Source organism: Diabrotica virgifera, chromosome 6 (assembly GCF_917563875.1).
Source record: "Diabrotica virgifera virgifera chromosome 6, PGI_DIABVI_V3a".
Classification (NCBI taxonomy): Eukaryota; Metazoa; Arthropoda; class Insecta; order Coleoptera; family Chrysomelidae; genus Diabrotica; species Diabrotica virgifera.
In genome coordinates this window covers 55313110-55333802 of record NC_065448.1, presented here as the reverse complement: position 1 = coordinate 55333802, position 20693 = coordinate 55313110, and the positions used below count along the sequence as shown (strand labels likewise).

The 20693-nt window shown below is 33.7% G+C and overlaps 1 protein-coding gene across 4 annotated transcripts in view; it reads right to left on the bottom strand.

The window, feature by feature from the left end:
• Window positions 1-20693, bottom strand: part of LOC114343163 (protein pellino) — a 370712-nt gene that overhangs the window by 304025 nt on the left and 45994 nt on the right. The window lies entirely within an intron of this gene.

Here is a 20693-nt window from a genome sequence, read left to right as displayed (position 1 = left end):
TTATTAATATTACGTACCTTTTTCGTTGAGTGTTGACGTTCTTCGAGACCATGTTGTACCATTTGCCCCTTATTTTGGCGAAAATTTTGTTCTAATGCATGACCGCACGTTGCAAATAAAGTGCAAAATTATTAGTCAATAATTATTGCGGAATTACTCCGCGATTCAAAAAGAAATTTCGGTGTGCATCATTTTACGATTTTAAAATTTGAAAGACAAAAAATAAATTGAAAATGAAACTTGACAATACTTTAAACGCGTTTTCCTCAAAACTGCTTTTTTCAAAGGCTGTAGACACTGTAACTCAAAAACTACTTGACCGACACAACTGGAATTTTGTATATATTTTCTTTATGGACCATTCCACGAACATACGCCTGTTTTGGATTACTTCGACAACGAATATTTTACTGTGCAACATAAGAAGTACGAAAGTAAATTGCGCTAATAATTATTCCAATAAACAACAATGTAATTTGCAATTTACTTTCGTTCTTCTTATTTTGCACAGTAAAATATTCGTTGTCGAAGTAATCCAAAACAGGCGTATGTTCGTGGAATAGGGATTAGACATTCCTTGAGGTAATGTTGTCGAGATATTTTTTGTTGTAAGCTTATTTTTTGTTTAACAATAATAAATATGTTAATTTTCACCCTTTTTGCAAAAAAATTCGTTGTTTTAACTTCTGAGTGATATCAAAACGTCAAAATTAGATAAAATTAAAAAAACTCGACAGAATTACCTCGAGAAACTCGTAAGCTAATAAAATATTTTCGAATTTATTGTTTACCATGATCCAATGATGCGTTCTGATGTCCACCGCAAAATTCATTATATTTTGAGGTGTCTTTTAAAAATTTGCCACCGTTGGCTTATTTTTCAGTATTTTTCCTTGAATGTTTTCTTGAGTAATCTATGAATTGTACTGAATATGTCTATTTAATTTAAAAATAAAATAATTCTACCATACCTTAAAAAATATATTCGGAATATTGATTTCAACCCCTACGGCCCCCCCTTAAGGATAGCTACGACACGATTTTGATAGGCAACCCATGCTCGTCGTGTTTGTCTATGTATGAAATTTAATAAAAAAAATGTTTCATCCGGCAAGCAGATGGGTACATTTCGACCTCCTATTCGGATCCAATACTATATATAGAGGAAGTTGGAATCGAAGTTATAGGATGGTCAGCGCAGCGAATAGTGCCGATCTCAATCCTACAGATAGAGAATGGTTGGGACTTGCTTGGTAGACGTCTGCGGAATTCTCCTAATCAACCACTCTGCCAGAACTGGAATAACGTCTTATCGAAATTTGGAATGAGCTGGATGAGAATATTATTTGGAGTATTAATCGTTAATGTCAAGCTGTCTTTGTAGCAGGGGCGGAAATAAGTCTTATTAAGCAAAAAAATATTGAACAATTTCAGTTTTTGTTTTTCATTGTTTTAAGCTTTTAAGTTTATGAATATTGAAGATGGTTAGCGACCAACATCACCAAATCTGTTTGTTATACAAAGAAAAATAATAAAATATATTTTCATGTTATATGATGACTTTTAAGGGCAACGGAACAAAACGCAAAATTTTGACGCATGTCAACATTTTCAATGTGTTTTAAATGTATTCATTTTTTCGAATCGAGAAAACTAATAAGTATTTTTGAAAAATTTAAACGCAGAATGAAAGACCGATTATTAGCGTGGGCCGAAAGTCCCTTAGAATAAATAAAAAGTTTCTTTTGAATGAAATATTTGCAATTAAAAATCACACTAAATTTTCTCTTTTATTTTCACCTCTGTAACTTATTAAAATAAACATAGAAGTTTTCAGGGACTTTCGACCCTCGGTAATAATGTAATCTTTCATTCTGCGTTTAAATGTTTCAAAAATATTTATTAGCTTTCTCAGGATTCGAAAACAATGAATACATTTAAAACACATTGAAAATTTTGACACGCGTCAAAATTTTGCATTTCGATCCGTCCCCCTTGCTGTGGTGCATTAATTTCTTGGAGCAGTGTAAATTTACGAATATCTTTATTTAATAAAACGTTCAATGCTCCAACCAAATGCTTGTCACACAAAATAAAATAAAAAAAGTCACATCTTCAACGTCGCGTCGGTTAGTGACCCATATATAAATTGCCAATTGGACCACAGCTGTCAGTTCGGTTATTATTGACACCAAAGTTTTTATTGTAGTTATTATTTTTTTATTACTAAATGGAACAATAAGTATTGAAGGCGATTTTCAATTCGTCCGGAGAAGAATAACAATTTGTCTTAAATGGACGAAATAAATTAATATTAAAATAAATTAGCATGCCACATAAAAACCATCATGCCACATAAAAACCGAAGCACATCAGAAGCCCAGTTAGCTTGGAAAATCCAATTACCATTCCAAGTAAAAACAAAAATGAAGTTCAAAACACAAATATACTTACTGACAAGCAGGCCATCGAAATTTGCAAATCTAAAGATCCGTTCCGTTCCCAAATTAATTTCATTAAGAAAGATACTTTGGAACCATCCATAAATTTGGATCCTTTAACACCACCAAGAGTTAGATTAACCAATAACTCAAACAGTCGATATCTTCTAGCAAGATTAAGGGAACCAGACATATTAAAAGCAATTAAGCTACATCTTGCTTTCCTACACGACCAGCCTGCCTCAGTATTTTGTGATGGATATACCAACACCAGTGTGAAACTATTTTTGGCTTCCGAAGGACTACTTACCAAGACTGAGGAACTAAGAAAAATTCTTCTAGAATTTAATGATGCCTATGGAATTGATCCAGCTGAGGTGGAAGCTGATCTTGTTGCTTATAGGTCCTTTCTAAGTTCAGAAAGAATCATACATCTACAAAAATCAAGGGAATGTCACCGAAATTATTATTCTACTAGCTCTCCAAGACGAAATTTTTAAATAACACGACGTGTTCTGAGGAACTAGAAACCTCGAATAATTTTAGTGATGACAACTTTAATATGGTTCTGATTAATATTCGTTCTATAAGAAATAAAACTGACGAATTATTTTTGTTTCTGGAAGAATTAGGATTTCCCCCGATGGTTGCGGTTACAGAGCACTGGCTTGAAGTCAACGAACCTTTTTTTGTAGAAAAATATACCACAATTGCTAGGTATGATCGTCCAAGTTCAGCTCATGGAGGCACCCTAATTCTTTCTAGAAATAATGATTTTTCTCTGATTACAAAATATGACTTTCTGTTAAATGAAGCCTTCTTTGAGTTTTCCCTAGTTTATAATAAAAATCTTAATCTTTACATTATTTGCATCTATAGATCACCTGACTCCCCTGTGGAACTATTTTTTCAGAACCTGCTAAATTTGTTAGATTACTTGCCTCATAGAAGCAGAAAAATTCTATGCGGGGACTTTAACATTAATTATGATGCTGCTTGTGCTACCCAAATGTCCTTGGTCAACATATTTGAATCATATGGTCTCTCAATGCACGTTAATTCTCCTACAAGGATTACAAAAACTTCATCTACCATAATTGACTATATTGTCTCAGATTTCTCACCCCTTGATGCCTGCTCTACAATTATTAATGCGGGATTATCAGATCATGAAGCAGTATTTACGAAGTTTAACATCTTCAGCAAACCCTCCTCGAAAACCCGACGTTTAGGTAGGATTTTTTCCGTTCGGAATTTTCATAAATTTCAAAATTTATGCTTAACTTCTGAGTGGCATTTTCCTTCTGCGGACGTGGACTATAATTTCAACGATTTTATAGAAAAGCTTGTCTCTATCTTCAATAAGGCATTTCCTTTAATTTCAATTAAGCCAAAACATCACAAACCCTGGGCTACAAAAGGTATTCGCATATCAGCCAAAAATATGCGCTCACTATTGTATATCAAGAAATTTGCTACCAACGTCTCTGTCACTCAATATATCACCAAGTACAGGGTAACCTATCTAAAACTCATCAAATCAGCTAAAAAAGCCTACTATCAAAATCGTATGGAAAGCTCTAAAAGTGTTGCAAAAGAAACTTGGTCCATAATAAACGATCTTCGAAATAGAACTCACGAAGTTCAAACATTTGCCCTTCCAGACCCGGAAAATCTAAACGAATATTTCGTTAATGTGAGTAAAAATATAACTTCTACCATTTTGCCACAAAAAGATCCCATTTCCTATCTCCCCAATTCAGGAGTGTTCTCGAATTCATTCTTTTTAAGACCAATCGATATATCTGAACTGATCCAAACTATCAATAGTATCAAAAGCAAATCATCCTGTAGTACTGATGGACTATCCATAAAAATCTTCTCAAATCTCACAGAAAATGTGTTGGAAAACCTCGTCTCACTAATTAATGATTCCTTTGAAAGAGGCAAATTCCCAGAGTGCCTAAAGATAGCCATTATTATTCCCCTTCATAAGGGTGGTGAAAAATCTAATGCTTGCAACTATAGACCTATTGCCTTACTACCGGTACTTTCAAAAATTATTGAGAGACTCATAAAAACCCGTCTTATGTCCTTTCTCATTGATAACAACATCTTATCCCAAAATCAATTCGGCTTTTTAACTAATAAATGTACCACTGATGCCTTGTTTTCTGTGTTTCATGAGGTTTACCAAGCACTAAACAATAATCTTTATACTGCCACTGTTTTCTGTGACTATGCCAAAGCTTTTGATTGTGTAAATCACGACATTTTGATTAAATTTCTATAGGATTCGAGGTATTTCTTTGAATTGGTTCCAATCTTACTTGAATAATAGGAAACAACTAGTTAGAGCAAATGATACTGACTCTAGTCTCAAAAACATTGTATGTGGAGTACCACAAGGTTCAGTATTGGGTCCTCTACTGTTCCTTATCTTTATAAATGACATCACTAACTTAAAAATCGATGGAAAAATTTTTCTTTTTGCTGATGATACCAGTATCACTTGGAGCAACTCAACTATTGCATCTCTTCATGCAACTATAACTTCTGATTTGCTTACGATAAAAACCTGGTCTGATTCTAATTTACTCTCTTTTAACGTGGATAAGACAGTAGCATTATCCTATAAAAGTGCTCTTCAACCCCTGCTTGTTAATAACAGCCAGATCTCTACCGTTGATTCTGTAAAATTTCTTGGTATTTTTTTAGACAGCAACCTCAAATGGTCCCTTCATATCGATGTGTTAAGTAAGAAACTCGCCTCAGCCTGCTATGCTATAAGATCTGTTTCGAAAGAACTCAATTTAGCATCTTCTAAACTAACATATTTTTCTTTGTTCGAGTCTCATCTTCGATATGGTCTTCCTTTTTGGGGTTCTAGTACAGCTGCCCAATTAGATGTTATTTTTAAATTACAAAAAAGAGCAATAAGGTATCTGTTTGGCCTCAGAAGAACAACACATTGCAGAAGTTACTTCAAAGATCACGGCATTTTAACCCTTACATCTTTATATATTTTAGAAACTGTTTGCTTAAATCGTAAACACATGCATGTCTTTCCAGCAAGGCCTCGTCATGACTACTCCACCAGAAATTCAAATTTTGATGTCTATTTACCGATCCCGTCCTCTGAGTTAGTAAAGAAATCTATATTATATTCCGCAAAAAAACTATACAACCATCTTCCTTTACAACTCAAATCTGCAACATCTTTCCCCAAGTTCCGTAAAATGACAAAAGCTCATCTATCTAAAAGACCATATTATTCAGTAGAAGAGTTTCTTAATGACTAACTAAGAAATTACAGTAATGTACAAGTAACCAAACTTATCTATATTTGGGTGTCACATGCAGCAGCTTAAACTTATTAGTTCCTATGTCTATAAATAGTTTACTTTGTTGTATATTCACTTTGCAATTTCTATAAATTGTTGCAATATATCGATTTTGTTTTTTTTTACTTTATTAACTTATATTTTGTATTTATGTATATTTTTTTATATTGACGATGTATCAAATTTCAGAAAATTGTATTTGTTATTGTTATTGTTAGATATTATTTATTTATTTTTTCTGACTTTAATTAAGCTTTGTCCATAAAATTTGTATTTTCAGTGACAATAAAGCATATTTCTATTCTATATATTCTATATAAAAATCAATTAAATGTGGCAGTTTTTGTCAGAGATGATAAATAGTCCATGTGGTAAGACCGCTCCCGTCTGTAAAAATTTCTGATTCGGTTTCTTTGTGGATTCATATTCAAAAATGTCCCCTTTAAACAAATCTGAAGGGGGCCGGGCGGAATTTTTGGGCAGAAATTGTTTAAACAATTTTTTTAAACAAATACAAAAGATCACATTTTTTTGCTCTGGAACATATATTTTTAAGTTTTGTGGGTAATTCTAAACAAGAAAGGTATCATGTAGTTTTTCTCAAAAATTGATAGTTTTCGAGTTATAGGCGATTCAAAATCTGAAAAATGCGAAAATACGCATTTTCGAGGCCTAAAAACTCATATTTAAATTAGTATTTTTGAGGTTGCCAGATACTTATATTGAAGTTTAGACATTCAGCTTCAAGATTCTGAAGAGTGATTGCCTCTAACCTTAATTTATACCGTTGTTTTTTAATTGTTAAATATGCGTGTTTATCCGATTTTTTTGCCGGTGCGGCGAGCTATATTTCAAAAATCTCCTATTTTCCCTGAAAAATATTTTTTCTAGTTTCTTTGGAATATTCTAAATAAAATAAGTTTTTTGACATTTTTCCCAAAAGTTAACAGTTTTAAAGTTATAAGCGATTTAAAATCCAAAAATGCGTTTTTTTGGTATTTTAAAACCATTAATTTTTGAGAAAAATATCAAGAAACTTATTTTATTTAGAATATTCCAAAGAATCTAGAAAAAATATTTTTCGGAGGAAAATAGGGATATTTTTGAAATAGAGCTCGCCGCACCGGCAAAAAAATCGGATAAACACGCATATTTAACAATTAAAAAACAACGGTATAAATTAAGGTTAGACGCAGCCACTCTTCAGAATCTTGAAGTTGAATGTTTAAGTATATGGCAACCTCAAAAATACTAATTTAAATATGAGTTTTAAGGCCTCGAAAATGCGTACTTTCGCATTTTTCAGATTTTAAATCGCCTATAACTCGAAAACTATCAATTTTTAAGAAAAATTACAAGATACCTTTATTGTTTAAAATGGCCCAAAAAACCTAAAAATATATGTTCCAGAGCAAAAAACGTAATATTTTGTATTTGTTTAAAAAAATTGTTTAAACAATTTCTGCCCAAAAATTCCGCCCGGCACCCTTCAGATTTGTTTAAAGGGGACATTTTTGAATAGGAATCCACAAAGAAACCGAATCAGAAATTTTTTCAGACGGGGCGGTCTCACCACATGGACTAAAAGCAAATCTATAAACTTGAAAATAAACCATTTATTAATATTTATAGTTCAAACTCATGAGGATTTTATTAAAATGTAATTTTTAAATTAGGTGTTTTATCAACGGTCTTGTTGGTTTTAATATTTTTCGAGTTTTGAAAACTTTGATTTTGAGCTTTAGTTGTGAGTCAATGGCAAACAATGCTTCTATATGTATTCAATTTTTTTTTAAATGTATAAACATTTTCAATTTCTTTGCAACACGAAAATGCAGCAGCTGCATAATACTCTGGTTAAATCGGAGAGTGCAGGAAGAGTCTATACCGGTTTCGGAGGTTTCTTCCTCATCATCAGTAGTCCCATATCCTCTTTTCTCCGATTTCCCCAGGCATAATACTTTGGGCCTTTCCGAATTGCAAAGAACGAAATGTCACGGATGCACTAGAGCCATCTACCGAAAAACAAAGTAAGCCATCAATCGAAGTAGCACAGAAAACGACAATAAATAACGTTCCCATACCACCAGATTGACAACAGGTGGAATACTTTCTTTGGTTACAACCTCCCGAGATTTTCAAAAATTATAAATCATACAGGATACCGAGGAAATTAAGATGAGAGAATTTTAAATAATTCACAATCCATCTGCTCAGTGTGGTAAAAGTTCCAACAAGAAAGATTCCTTAGTACTCAACAAAAGAGTAAATGAATTAAAATGTATAAACATTTTCAATTTCTTTGCAACACGAAAATGTAGCAGTTGCATAATACTCTGGTTAAATCGGAGAGTGCAGGAGGAGTCTATACCGGTTTCGAAGGTTTTTTTTTTGGAGAACGGAGCCAAGGAAGTTGGTCTTAAGGTCAACGAGGACAAGACCAAGTACATGGTGGTTACGAAGAACCCAAGACCAAGGGTTAGACAAAACGTAACAATTAATGAATACAATTTTGAAGTCGTCAAAGAATTTAAGTACCTGGGAGCGATCATAACATCTGAAAATAACTATGAAAAGTTCGTGGCAGCCAGGATTATTGCAGGAAACAGGGCATATTACTCATTAAGGATCCTACTTAAATCAAAAATACTCTCAAGACCAGCAAAAATAAGAGTATATAAGACAATAATTCGTCCCACAATAACGTATGGAAGCGAAACATGGACTCTGAATCAGCGGGAAACAACAAAATTACTGGTACTTGAAAGAAAGATACTGCGGACTATCTATGGGCCTTGCAGAGAAGAGACAAGAGGAGAATGGAGAAGAAGACACAATGATGAACTCCAGAAAATATACGGAGATGAAAACATAGTACGCTACATTAAATCAAACAGAATACGATGGGCGGGTCACGTACTAAGATCAAGTGACGAAAGACTTCTAAACGCCACATTCTGGGAAAGGCCCGATGGGAAAAGGTCAGTTGGTCGCCCAAGAAAGAGATGGAAGGACGCAGTAGCCAGAGATCTACGCAAAATGGGAGTAAAGCAATGGGAAATAGCTGCTCAGGACCGACAACAATGGAGGGAAATAGTAAACGCGGCCAAGACTCACATAGAGTTGTAGAGCCAAATGATGATGATGATAGACTCTTCCTGCACTCTCTGATTTAACCAGAGTGTTATGCAGCTGCTGCATTTTCGTGTTGCAAAGAAATTGAAAATGTTTATACATTTTAATTCATTTACTCTTTTGTTGAGTACTAAAGCGTTGTTTAAACACAACGATAAGTCACAGCAACTAGTTGTGATGACAAGTTGAAACGCTGTTTAGACGCTGCGATTCAATGCGATACCACCTTCAACCCAACTCCAACTTTGATAAGTTGTGCGATGCACCGTTTACACACAATGATAAGTTGCAACAACTCGATTGACCTTGATAAGTTGTTTGATTTATCGCTGTGTTTAAACGACCCTTAAGGAATCTTTCTTGTTGGAACTTTTACCACGCTGAGCAGATGGATTGTGAATTATTTAAAATTCTCTCATCTTAATTTCCTCGGCATCCTGTATGATTTATAATTTTTGAAAATCTCGGGAGGTTGTAACCAAAGAAAGTATTCCACCTGTTGTCAATCTGGTGGTATGGGAACGATATTTATTGTCGTTTTCTGTGCTACTTCGATTGATGACTTACTTTGTTTTCAATTCTTTTTGTTTTTCGCTTCTACTATGATTGGATTTTATTGTTATTCATGAGTAATAGTTATGCTTGCGTTCTATGCAGTTAAGCAGTTTGTGTCATATTTCGTCTACGTGATTTGGAACGATATTTTTAACTTGTTCTTGTCCGGATTTTTACGTGGCTTGACACGCCAAGTGAAATAGAAAACACGTAATAGTAAAGGATAAAAACTAAAGACGGGAATCAACGCAACGTGAAATAGCGTTGTTTTACTCAAAATTTGTAATTTACAATCCTTTGGATAGGATCGAACCCTTATTTCTGGCCGGTGTGGATTGGCGCGAGCTCTCCCATCGTTTGTCGGTAAATGAACGCGGTTCAAAGGAAGTCAGAAGACCTTTCCAACACGACTAGGGACTATTACGGTCAGACGTGCAAATATAACTTTGGATTTTCCGCCGCTGGGGGCAGTTCTCTTATCTGCCTTCTCAGCTTGAAGGCGATAGACATGTGGTAAAGTACCGCAATTTTCTCTCCGCTAACTAACACGCGAAAATAACGCGAACGTTCTCCTTATACGAGAATCAACCGCGTGCGAAACCGGCCTTTGTGACGTTGATCGATACGCAAGTGAAACTGTGACTTGGATAAGATTTTTTGATAAACTTAATTAGATATTGTCTGTATATCATAATCTAATACAGTCCCAGTCATAATGGACCAAAACCTAAACCTAATACAGTCCACACAACTCTGAAATTATATCAATCATTTCACATATTTTATGCATGTGCCTTTATTGTACATCGTCTATTACCAACTGCCTCCTCACGCAAGTGAATTAGCAAAATGAGTTTAGGACAATTTCTTACCCTCAGAGTGGCAGACCAGCTGTAAGATATACATATTTGTTTTTTAAAATCTTAGGCACCCAATCCTATTGAGATAAATAAATAGCTTTCAAGGCTGGTAGCATCAACAGATCTTAAGCTCTAGCTTAGCTAAGCTCAGTTTATACTTTAATACTGGGCTCACACTAGCATCTAATACAGTTAATTAGCGCATTATTTGCATTATAAATATTAGTCCATTCTTTCACGGTTTTTGCTCTAAATTTTAAAGAACCGCTTGGATTGACATGAAATTTGGCATACGTATAGCTTACATGTCAAAGAAAAAAAGTGATATTGTGCCGATGTGTGCTTTTTCCCTGGGGGTGACTTTTACCCCCTCTTGGGGGTGAAAAAATATATGTCCAAAATAAGTCCGGAAATGGGTAAACTGACTAATTTTAAGTAACTTTTGTTCTATAGAGCTTTTTCGCCAAGTCAACACTTTTCGAGTTATTTGCGAGTGAATATCTTCATTTTTCAACAAAATAACCACATTTTTAGACGGTTTTTCGAAAGTAACTCAAAAACAACTATTTTGTCGGAAAAAACGTTCTTAGCAAAAATATAGTCTATAAAGAAGTAAAAAAAAATGGTGTACACGTTAGGTCTCTGGATCTCGTAGAACCAGAGTTATATCCAATGAAAAATAGATTCATATTCACCAAATTTCAAATAGAGTATTTCGACGTGAAATATCCAAAAAATGAAGCACTTTTTGGGAAAACCCATTATAACTTTTTTAAACTGTTTAAAAAAAGCTTTATTTTTGTTTTTACAAAAAGTTTCTAGCATTAAATTTAAGCAAGTTACGCTCAAAAAGTTGGTCCCTTTTGTTTTTGCAAAAAAAAAATCGGGAAGACCACCCCCTAATTAGCAACTTAAATGAAATTAATCGTTACCGCTCCACAAATTATTTTAGTTATGTTGTGTGTGAGATGCGGCTTCTTTTTTAATATATTTACATAAAAATTCTATGGGGGTTTTGTTCCTTTAAACCCCCCAAATGTTTGTGTACGTTCCAATTAAACTATTCTTGTGGTACCATTAGGTAAACACAGTGTTTTTAAAACTTTTTTGCCTTTTAGTCTTTTTTTGATAAGTCACCTATTATCGAGATGTGGCTTCTTCTTCAAAATATACCTAAAAATGTAAATTATAAATAAATTTTCAGATTATTAACAGGTATATCATAGGTCCTTAACCATATACAAATATGTGGTGGATTCGACAAATATTCAAAATATCTCGATAAACACTGGCTTATCGAAAAAGTACTGAGAGGCAAAAAAGTTTTAAAAACATTGTGTTTAACTAACGGTGCCACAATAATAATTTAATTGAAACGTACACAAAAGTTTGGGGGGGTTTAAGGGAGCAAAACCCCCACAAAAATTTTATGGGGTACACAAATTTTACTTTAATTTTTATTTAAGATGCTGTTGCCGTAAGAATACCACATGTCCATTTTGAATGAAAAATCTCTATGAGTTTTCGATATATGAAAAAAAATAGATTTTCATTTTGTAACTTCAAAGGGCTGTAACTTTTTTTGTGTGCACTATTGTATATAGGTAAGTGAGGTTCAATCAACCTATTTTTGACCCCAGAATCTGTGGTATAATTTATGACCAATCTTTTCGGGACACCCTGTATAAATCAAATGTTAGTACTGCCATTTCTTTTGACATGGATGATGACACCAAAGGTGTGACTATTTATGGGCACAATAAATTTTTATGACTCAAAGTTCATGTACATATATATCTCTCTAAACAGTACTAAAATTTTATGACAAAAATCTTTGCTAATATTTGAAAAATACCTAGACACACATATTTATTTTAACATATCTTATTTATACCCAGATTATTACTAACTGTAAAAATTTGTAAGGTAATACACTGTAATTTCCAGACATAACATAATGTTATTATTTAGATTAAGAATTAGACTACACATTAATTTATTATTATCATTAAATTATAGAGGAATAGACTTAGTGATATTGCATTAAGAGTGTGTATATGTTACAGTTCAAGTTGATTATCCAGTTGGAGTTGACTCCAACTAGTTGGAGTCAACTCCAACGGCTGGTTTCAGTAAAAGTTGATTATAAATATAAAATGAAGATTTGTATTCAACATTTACTAGTAAAAGTAGACTCCAACTAGGAAAAGTATACTCTTCCCAATGCCATTTAGTAAAAGTTGATTCTGATTCATACAAACAGCCGATTCTAGAAATTAAATGTTACTGAATATGTTCAAATTAGTCTAGGCTGTATCGTCGCCCCCGTTAGGTAAATTACTCCGATTCGAATTTTTTGCACAAACTTACTCAAAAAGAGGTCCTTATAACAAATCTACTGGGTGCCAGGCAGTACCTTGATCGATAAATTGTTTAAACAATTTTTTTTAGACAAATTCACAAAAATAATTTTTTCACTTCGAACAATTTTTTTTAGATCATTTGGGTTATTCTGAGCAAAAAAAGTTATTTTGTGATTTTTCTCTAAAATTGATTGTTGTCGAGTTATACGCGATTTAAAATTTGAAAAATGCGAAAATAGCCATTTTCAAGGCTTAATAACTCGGTTAAAATCCATTATGAAAGTCAGAAAGTGACCAAATCAAAGTTTATAGCCCCCTCTACAAGATCCAGCAGAAATTTTTGTCACTATTTTATTACTAAGCTTTATCTTTAATTATTAACAATGAGCGCTAAGTGCGTATTGGGCTGCCGTCAATGGTGAGTGCTAAAGAGATGCACCATTCCAGCCGTCCAATGGTGAATCTCACTCGCACTCACATTGACGGCCGCCTCAATACACGGTTAGTGCTCATTGTTGATAATTAAAAATAATATCTTATTAATGAAATAATGACAAAAATTTCTTCAGGATCTTGTAGGGGTAGTTTTGATCTTTGATTTTTTTTAGTTTCTGACTTTCATAATATATAATATCGTATGGTATTTTTGCCTTTCGGACAGTTCCGCCGCCAATTACATCTATAACCCTGTTTCAAGTAACTAGTGTCGATGTACTCTAGCCCAGGGGGACCGACTACTTAACGTGCTCTCCGAGGCACGGTGAGACGGCTCGTGTCATTATTGAAAATGAAAATGGTTTGTCTTTAGCAGGGCTCGAACCCACGTGCACTGGCATATGAGGCCAGCGATTATGCCGTTACTCCACGGCCGCTCGCTCGACTTTCACAATAATTATCTTTAACCGAGTTATTAAACCTTGAAAAAGGTTATTTTGGCTTTTTTCAAATTTTAAGTCGCTAATCACTCGACAACAGTCAATTTTAGAGAAAAAAGGCCCAACGGATTAAAAAAAATTTGTACGAAGTGAAAAAATGATGTATTTTTGCGAATTTGTTTAAAATCATTGTTTATCACCAAACTTCACTAAAATCATTCATTATTGTACTCATTTGCCCTCATTTTCGGCAGTAAAGTAACACTTTGTTGTATTGAAAGAAGAATGTTACTTTACCTGCCGCGATAATTAATCAAATTAACCGAGATTGAATGTAAGTGGTCAATGGCAGCAATCGATTATTTATTTGAGTGAAATTAAAATTTATTTACTTTAATTATTAAAAATATTGTACAAAATTTATCTTATTATTAATAAAATTTATGTCAAAAAGTAAAATTCTGTAATGTTTCGCAATTATATTCATACAAAATAAATCATAACTTTACAGATTTAGTAATTAGGTAGGTATACAATATTGATAACTACTATCGATTAAACAGCAAAACCGGCCATCATGCAAAAGTCATCTGTCATTACTGTCATATGAATTTTTTATTTCGTCTAAAATTAAAAAAAATTCCTCAAAGTTGTAAGTAGTGTTAATGTTTTTTATGATTGACGATACAATTTTGTACGCACCACCTCAATATTCTTTATCGAACGCGTCTGTTCCTCTGCTCGTAATATCAGACTCGTTCGATAAAGAGTCACTTTACTGACTGACTTTACTGAAATTGGTTAAACAATTTTTCGACAGCGGCACCGCATGACACCCTGTGTATTTGTTATAAGGATTGTTATACGGATGTATTTCTTTGAGTAAGTTTGTGCAAAAAATCGAATCAGAATAATTTACCTAACGGGGGCGACGTTACAGACTATACTAATAAGTAGTTGAAACGGTCAAAGCAAAGAAACGCACACTCATCAAAAATGCACTTGAGATTCTCGTATAATCAACATTTACTGAATCGATCCAGGAAGAGTCAACTCCAACTAGTAAAAGTTGATTTAAATTTTTAAAATCAACTTTTACTGCTCGTTTCAGTTGGAGTTGACTCCAACTAGTTGGAGTCAACTCTAACTGAGAATCAACTTGAACTGTAACATATATACCTAATTACTACAGATAATTTTTATCAAGTTATAAAATAGTGTTGATACATTTCTTCCTAATCTACTGATGCCATATTATCATATAATGAATGTTTAGTAAAAATTGATAAATGAAAAACTAAATTGTTAAAATTCTGAGAATTATTTTTAAAAAACAAAATATTATATGCATGCTTACTAAAGGTAGAATTCCGCACCAAGCGACCGAGACAGGAGACCGCGACAGATAGGCGAGGTCTCCCCACGACTGCTCTCAATGCAATTATATCAGGGTAGTTCTGTAGCCCGCGACCGAGACCAGCGACCAACTATAGACTGTCGCGGTCTCCTGTCTCGGTCGCTTGGTGCGGAATTCTACCTTAAGAGATCTTCATGTGGCGGCCATAGCTCTGTGTCTAGGTACTGTCCAATGTCCACTTTTCTACACCGTATAGAAGCACTACATATGGCAAATTAATTGTCAAATTAAAGCAAAGGATGGGTCTGATGGACCTGCCACAACTCAACTAGAGCTTTAGCACTGTAAGGTTGAGAGGGCTACAGTGTTGCTAAAGCAGGTGTCAAACTGGGCCAGGATACTGGGCTATTAAATTTTTCAACAAACTTCCAGATAGTTTAAAGTGTCTTCCATTAAATCAATTTAAGAGTACAATTAAAGATATTTTGTTAGAAAATGTTTTTTATAGTAATGAGGAATTTCTTGCATTTAAATTTTAGGATTTTATGACTTTAAGCAATGTCCATTGTTAATGTAATCAAATTTAATGTGATTTTAATGTTAGTATTTAATGTTATTAATACTCTTAGTCGTATTGTGCATCTTTTTAATTTGTATTGCGTCCAAATCTTTGTGTAATTTTATTTGACATGTGTTAAACACTTGTGTTATTGACATGAATAAACGAATCTGAATCTGAAGATACCAACGACTCTCAAGATTCCGAAAGCACAGAGTGTTACCAGAAATTACCAGAAAACAACGTAAAAATTATTTAAAACGGACTTTATTTCTGATCCCGCAACGGGCATAAATATTATGAAAAAGGTGAAATTTTACCTTTTTTCAAACATTTTTATTTTTCCTCCATGTAAGCATGTTTTATTTATCGCTATAGTAAAATTTATTTACAGTTTGCATGGATGAATAATAAAAAAAATAGTTTTATGCATTTAACGAATATGTTCCGATCCTGCAAGGTCAATCAAAATCTATAAAAATTTGAAATTTTTGATGATTTTCATAAATTAAAAAACATTTAGTTATCTCATTTTTCTGTTACATTGTGCAGCTCTTCGCTTGTTTAGAGATTGTAACAATATTTAAACAACCCAGAACTTACCACCAGGAAGTGGCTGCACTTCGCGCTCCACCCACACACTGCCCACCAACGAACCAATGAGTGTGTGTTTTTTAGATTATTTACATAATATGTACTTACATTTCTTTTTCATCTGTTTGTGTCCAACTTTTAAACGTCAACTTTGTATTGTGTTTTGATGGTAAAATCTGGCAGCATTGACCTTGATAGATAGGGGTCCTTGACCCCTATCTGGCCCAATCAAGGGGCCCACATACAGTAGACCAGAGGTTCTCAATCTGTGGTAGAGATGTACCACTAGTGGTACATATCATTATTTGTGGTGGTACAAAAAACAAAAACAGCCCAAATCAGCACCACTATTATAGTTAACTAGATTACCTTGCTAGGTAGGTATTTCAGTTAGGGTGGTACCAAAAATAATAAAAAGTATTTTGTGGTATATGACTCAAATAGATTGAGAATCACTGCAGTAGACGATGTTTCTGTGACCAACTTTACGCACCGCTCGACAGCTTGGGGACCGTTCAAGTATTACGTAATGCAGGTTGGGGGGGGGTTAAAAATCTTCAAAAATTGCGTCACGCAATAGTTAAACGCCCATTTATGTAACGCCCGCGTTACATAATACTTGAATGCTCCCTTGCGTGTGGCAGGGATAGTTCTGTATATTTCAGTCTGGCATGTCAACTGATGTAATGCAGGAACTTCATTTGAAACTCATCGAAGAAGTGGTGGAGAAGATAGTTTTGCAATATTCCAGTCTATTATTTCATTGTGCTTCAAAATTTAAAATGAAGAATGGAGTTTCTAATACTTTTGCCCTTGGCTTTAGTCTGCCTGGATTTTAACACTCCCTTAGCCCTTGCTCTCTAATGAATTTCCTTTCGTCAAATATCATTGCTATCAGTAGGTTACCAGGATGAACAATTCGACTCGATATTTATCTGAGAAAGTGATGTTTCCTATCATTGAAAGAAACACATACTTTGCTCATCCTGAAAGCCTACTGATGGCAATGATATTAGACGAAAGGAAACACATTAGAGAGGAGGAGCTAAGGAGAGTGTTAAAAGCCAGGCAGACTAAAGCCAAGGCAAGCCAAAAGTATTATAAATTTCATCCCTCCTACTTTTGAAGCACAGGATTACACTGAAATAATAGACTGGAAGGTTGCAAAACTATCTTCACCACCACTTCTTCGAAGAGTTTCAAATGAAGATATAAGTTCCTGCATTACATCAGGCGACATGCCAGACTGGAATGTACAAAACTATTCCTGCCACACGCAAGCTGTAGCAAGATTTAATGTATGTGGGCCGGGCCACAATCAAGTGAGGTACATACTCATCAGAGCAACACTTAAATCAAGGTCCATTCTGCTAGATTTTACCACAAAATAACAAAACAAAATTGGTGTTTAAAAGTTGGACACAAACATGAAAAAAAATGTAAAAATATGTAAACAAACACACACTCATTGGTTTATTGGAGGGAAGGGTGTGGGTGGAGCTGGAAGTGAAGCCATCTCCTCATGGTGAGATCTGGGTTGTTTAAATATTGTCATACAATATCTAAACAAGGGAAGAGCTGCACAATGTAACAGAAAAATTAGATGACTAAATGTTTTTAATTTATCAAAATCATCAAAAATTTCAAGTTTTTATAGATTTTGATGGACCTTGCGGGATCGGAAGATTCGTTAAATGCGTAAAATTATGTTTTTTATTATTCAACCATGCAAACTGTAAATAAATTTTACTATAGTGATAAATAAAACTTACATGGAGGATAAATAAATTTTTTTTAAAAAAGGTAAAATTTAATTTTTTTCATAATATTTAGGCCCGTTGCGGAATCGGACGATAAAGTCCGATTTGAATAATTTTTGTTTTGTTTTTCTTGTAATTACCAATCTCAACTTTTCTGCACTAAAGCGACACGGAATTATCAACTTTACTTTTTTAGCACCACCCTACCATATGTGTATGTGGCATGAGGGAGTAGCTTTTTGTGGATCCAACGAAATTGTCTCATGTCTTCTCCAGTTTGTTAATCACAGTCTGACTCTTAAGAAACAATGGGTAATATGGTGTGATAACTGCACAGGCCAGAATAAAAATAGGATTGTACTATCTACATTGATGTTTTTGGTAGTGCTAGGCATTTTTCAGACAATTGGGCACAAGAAGTTTCTTGTAAGTGGTCACAGAGTTATGCCCTGTGACCAAGACTTTACATTGATCGAAAAACGCATGGTCGTAACTAAAGCTTCTCTGCCTTCAGACCTCCATACCGTAGTTAACCTGGCACCTGCCACGTGGCTTTGCAAGGCGTCAACTGCCACGTGGGGTGCTCACAGCACCCCTTAAAAATTTTCTGTGATCTACTTGTTTAAAAAACAAAATAATGTGTTGAGTAACACAAGAATATAAAAAAACATGTTTTATTAACTTATTAGCCACTAATATGTTATAAAAGTTAAAAAATAAAATTAAAAAGGTGTTATAAGCAAATTAGCAAGTACAAAGCCGTAATAAATGAAGTGAAATAAAATATCTAAAAAAAATAAGATTTAGTGAGTACAGAGTCTATGTCAATAATAATTTTAATTATTAAAATCAGTTATTTCAATAAAAAATGTAAATTTGACATGTTTATCAAAAATACAAAAAAAATTAAAACTTAAGTGCCAGATGATGACACCCCAATTCGACTTTAGAGCTACAAGTTCAGAATGGCACCAAATAACCACTTCAAACACTAACACATCTATGCTATATGGAAAGCTACTATGACGCACAGCACGGTTACCAAACTTGAAATACCAAATATTTGATAAAAATGTGTTATGGGGTGCTAGTAGCACCCCACGTGGCAGGTGCCGGGTTAAGTCCACAAGATATCGACCTATGCAACGAAGACTATCGTAACTCAAAAATGTTACATTTGACTTACTATTATGGTATCTTTTTAAGCTTTATTTGGTGAAAAAGTATGGTAAATCAGGTATGAATTTTAAGGCAACCAGTAAAGCATTTGCATGTGTATAGTAAGTTTACTGACCCACACTCCTGCAAGCTAAAACTATAGTAAGTTGAGTTACTGTAGTCTTCGTTTCAAGAAACAGCGGAGGGTATTCCAAGTATGAGTTAAACTGTTTGACTTACTATAGTTTTCTCTAGTTAGACTCTAATTTTAGTTATTCCGATTAACTATAGAAATGTTTTTTACAATTTTTTAAATAATTCTGTTTTGCTTCAATAAATCGGTTACTAGTAAGTCTAGTCTGGAATAAGTATTTTTTCGGTAACTATTTTGACAAAAACTATAGTAAGTCTACAAAATTTAGCAAAAAATCTGTTTTTTGTTATGTTCGTGAAATCCGTTATCTGTGAAATCCCTTAAAACCCTTTAAATATAATATATCAGAAATTTCAATGTGTAAGGAGTATTTGTTCCAAACATATCGTCATTTCTTACAGCAAACTATTTGCGAAAAATTTTCAAACGCGATTATCTCAGTTCAACCAAAATTGTTAATGGGTCGATATTCTCCACCTTTTATTATTGTTGACATGACAAGTTATGAATTTTGGGACCTAAAATGAGCAGCAAATGAGCACATTAACATTATACAGCTAAAATCAGCAAAAGCTACATCAATAATGCTCATAGTACCGAATCCTGCACTTGTTAAGATAAAAACTTCATTTTCTGATCTTCAAGAACGTGTACAGGTTAACATCTTACAGAAAGGGAAAAGTTTAGCTGAACCAGTGATATGGGAGCTAAACCAGTGATATGGGAGATGAACTTGGAAATAGTCAAACTGACACAAAAGGGTCGGGTAAGTATCAGAAATTACGAAGATGCTCCTAGGAAGCATGATTCAATATCTACAGTCTACAGAACACCAACAGATAGGTAATACAGTACCTATTAAATTTTATGACTGTTATAATATCATTGTAATGTATAATAAATATAATATGTAGTATATAATTGTTATTACAGTAGAACGTCGATAATCCAGACCGTCAATAATCCGGATTTGTATCTAGCAAAAATATCTGATTCTTTTAAAATAAATTAAGAACTTCGTTGCGAAAAACGAACCTCTACCGCAGTTCAAAAATATTTTACACATTTTTTTAAAAGCCCAAATGGTATCTGATGTTTTTACTGTACACATGGTGCTATTATAAATTAATAATTATAATACAGTGTTTAACCATAAAAAAATGTTTTGATTAGTTTCACCTCTAGACACTTTACTGTACAAGAGAAAACATAAAATTTTAAAACATTTGTTGAACTTTAATGTGTATACTGGCCTTTTTTTGAGGTAATTTCGATAATCCGGATGGGGTCCGGTCCCAATTAATCCGGATTATTGACGTTCTACTGTATGTACAAGTTGTAACAAGTAAAAACAATTGATAAACAACTTGATTAGTGCATATTTATCATCTGGAGTGTTACATTTTGTGCATTATTTTACATTATGATAAACTTTGGTAGGATTTGGTGTTAGTTAATAAAACAACACTTTCGAGATGATTATCAGGTGCCTATACTTATTATTTATCAGTAACAATATTTGATCAAGAACAAGTTAT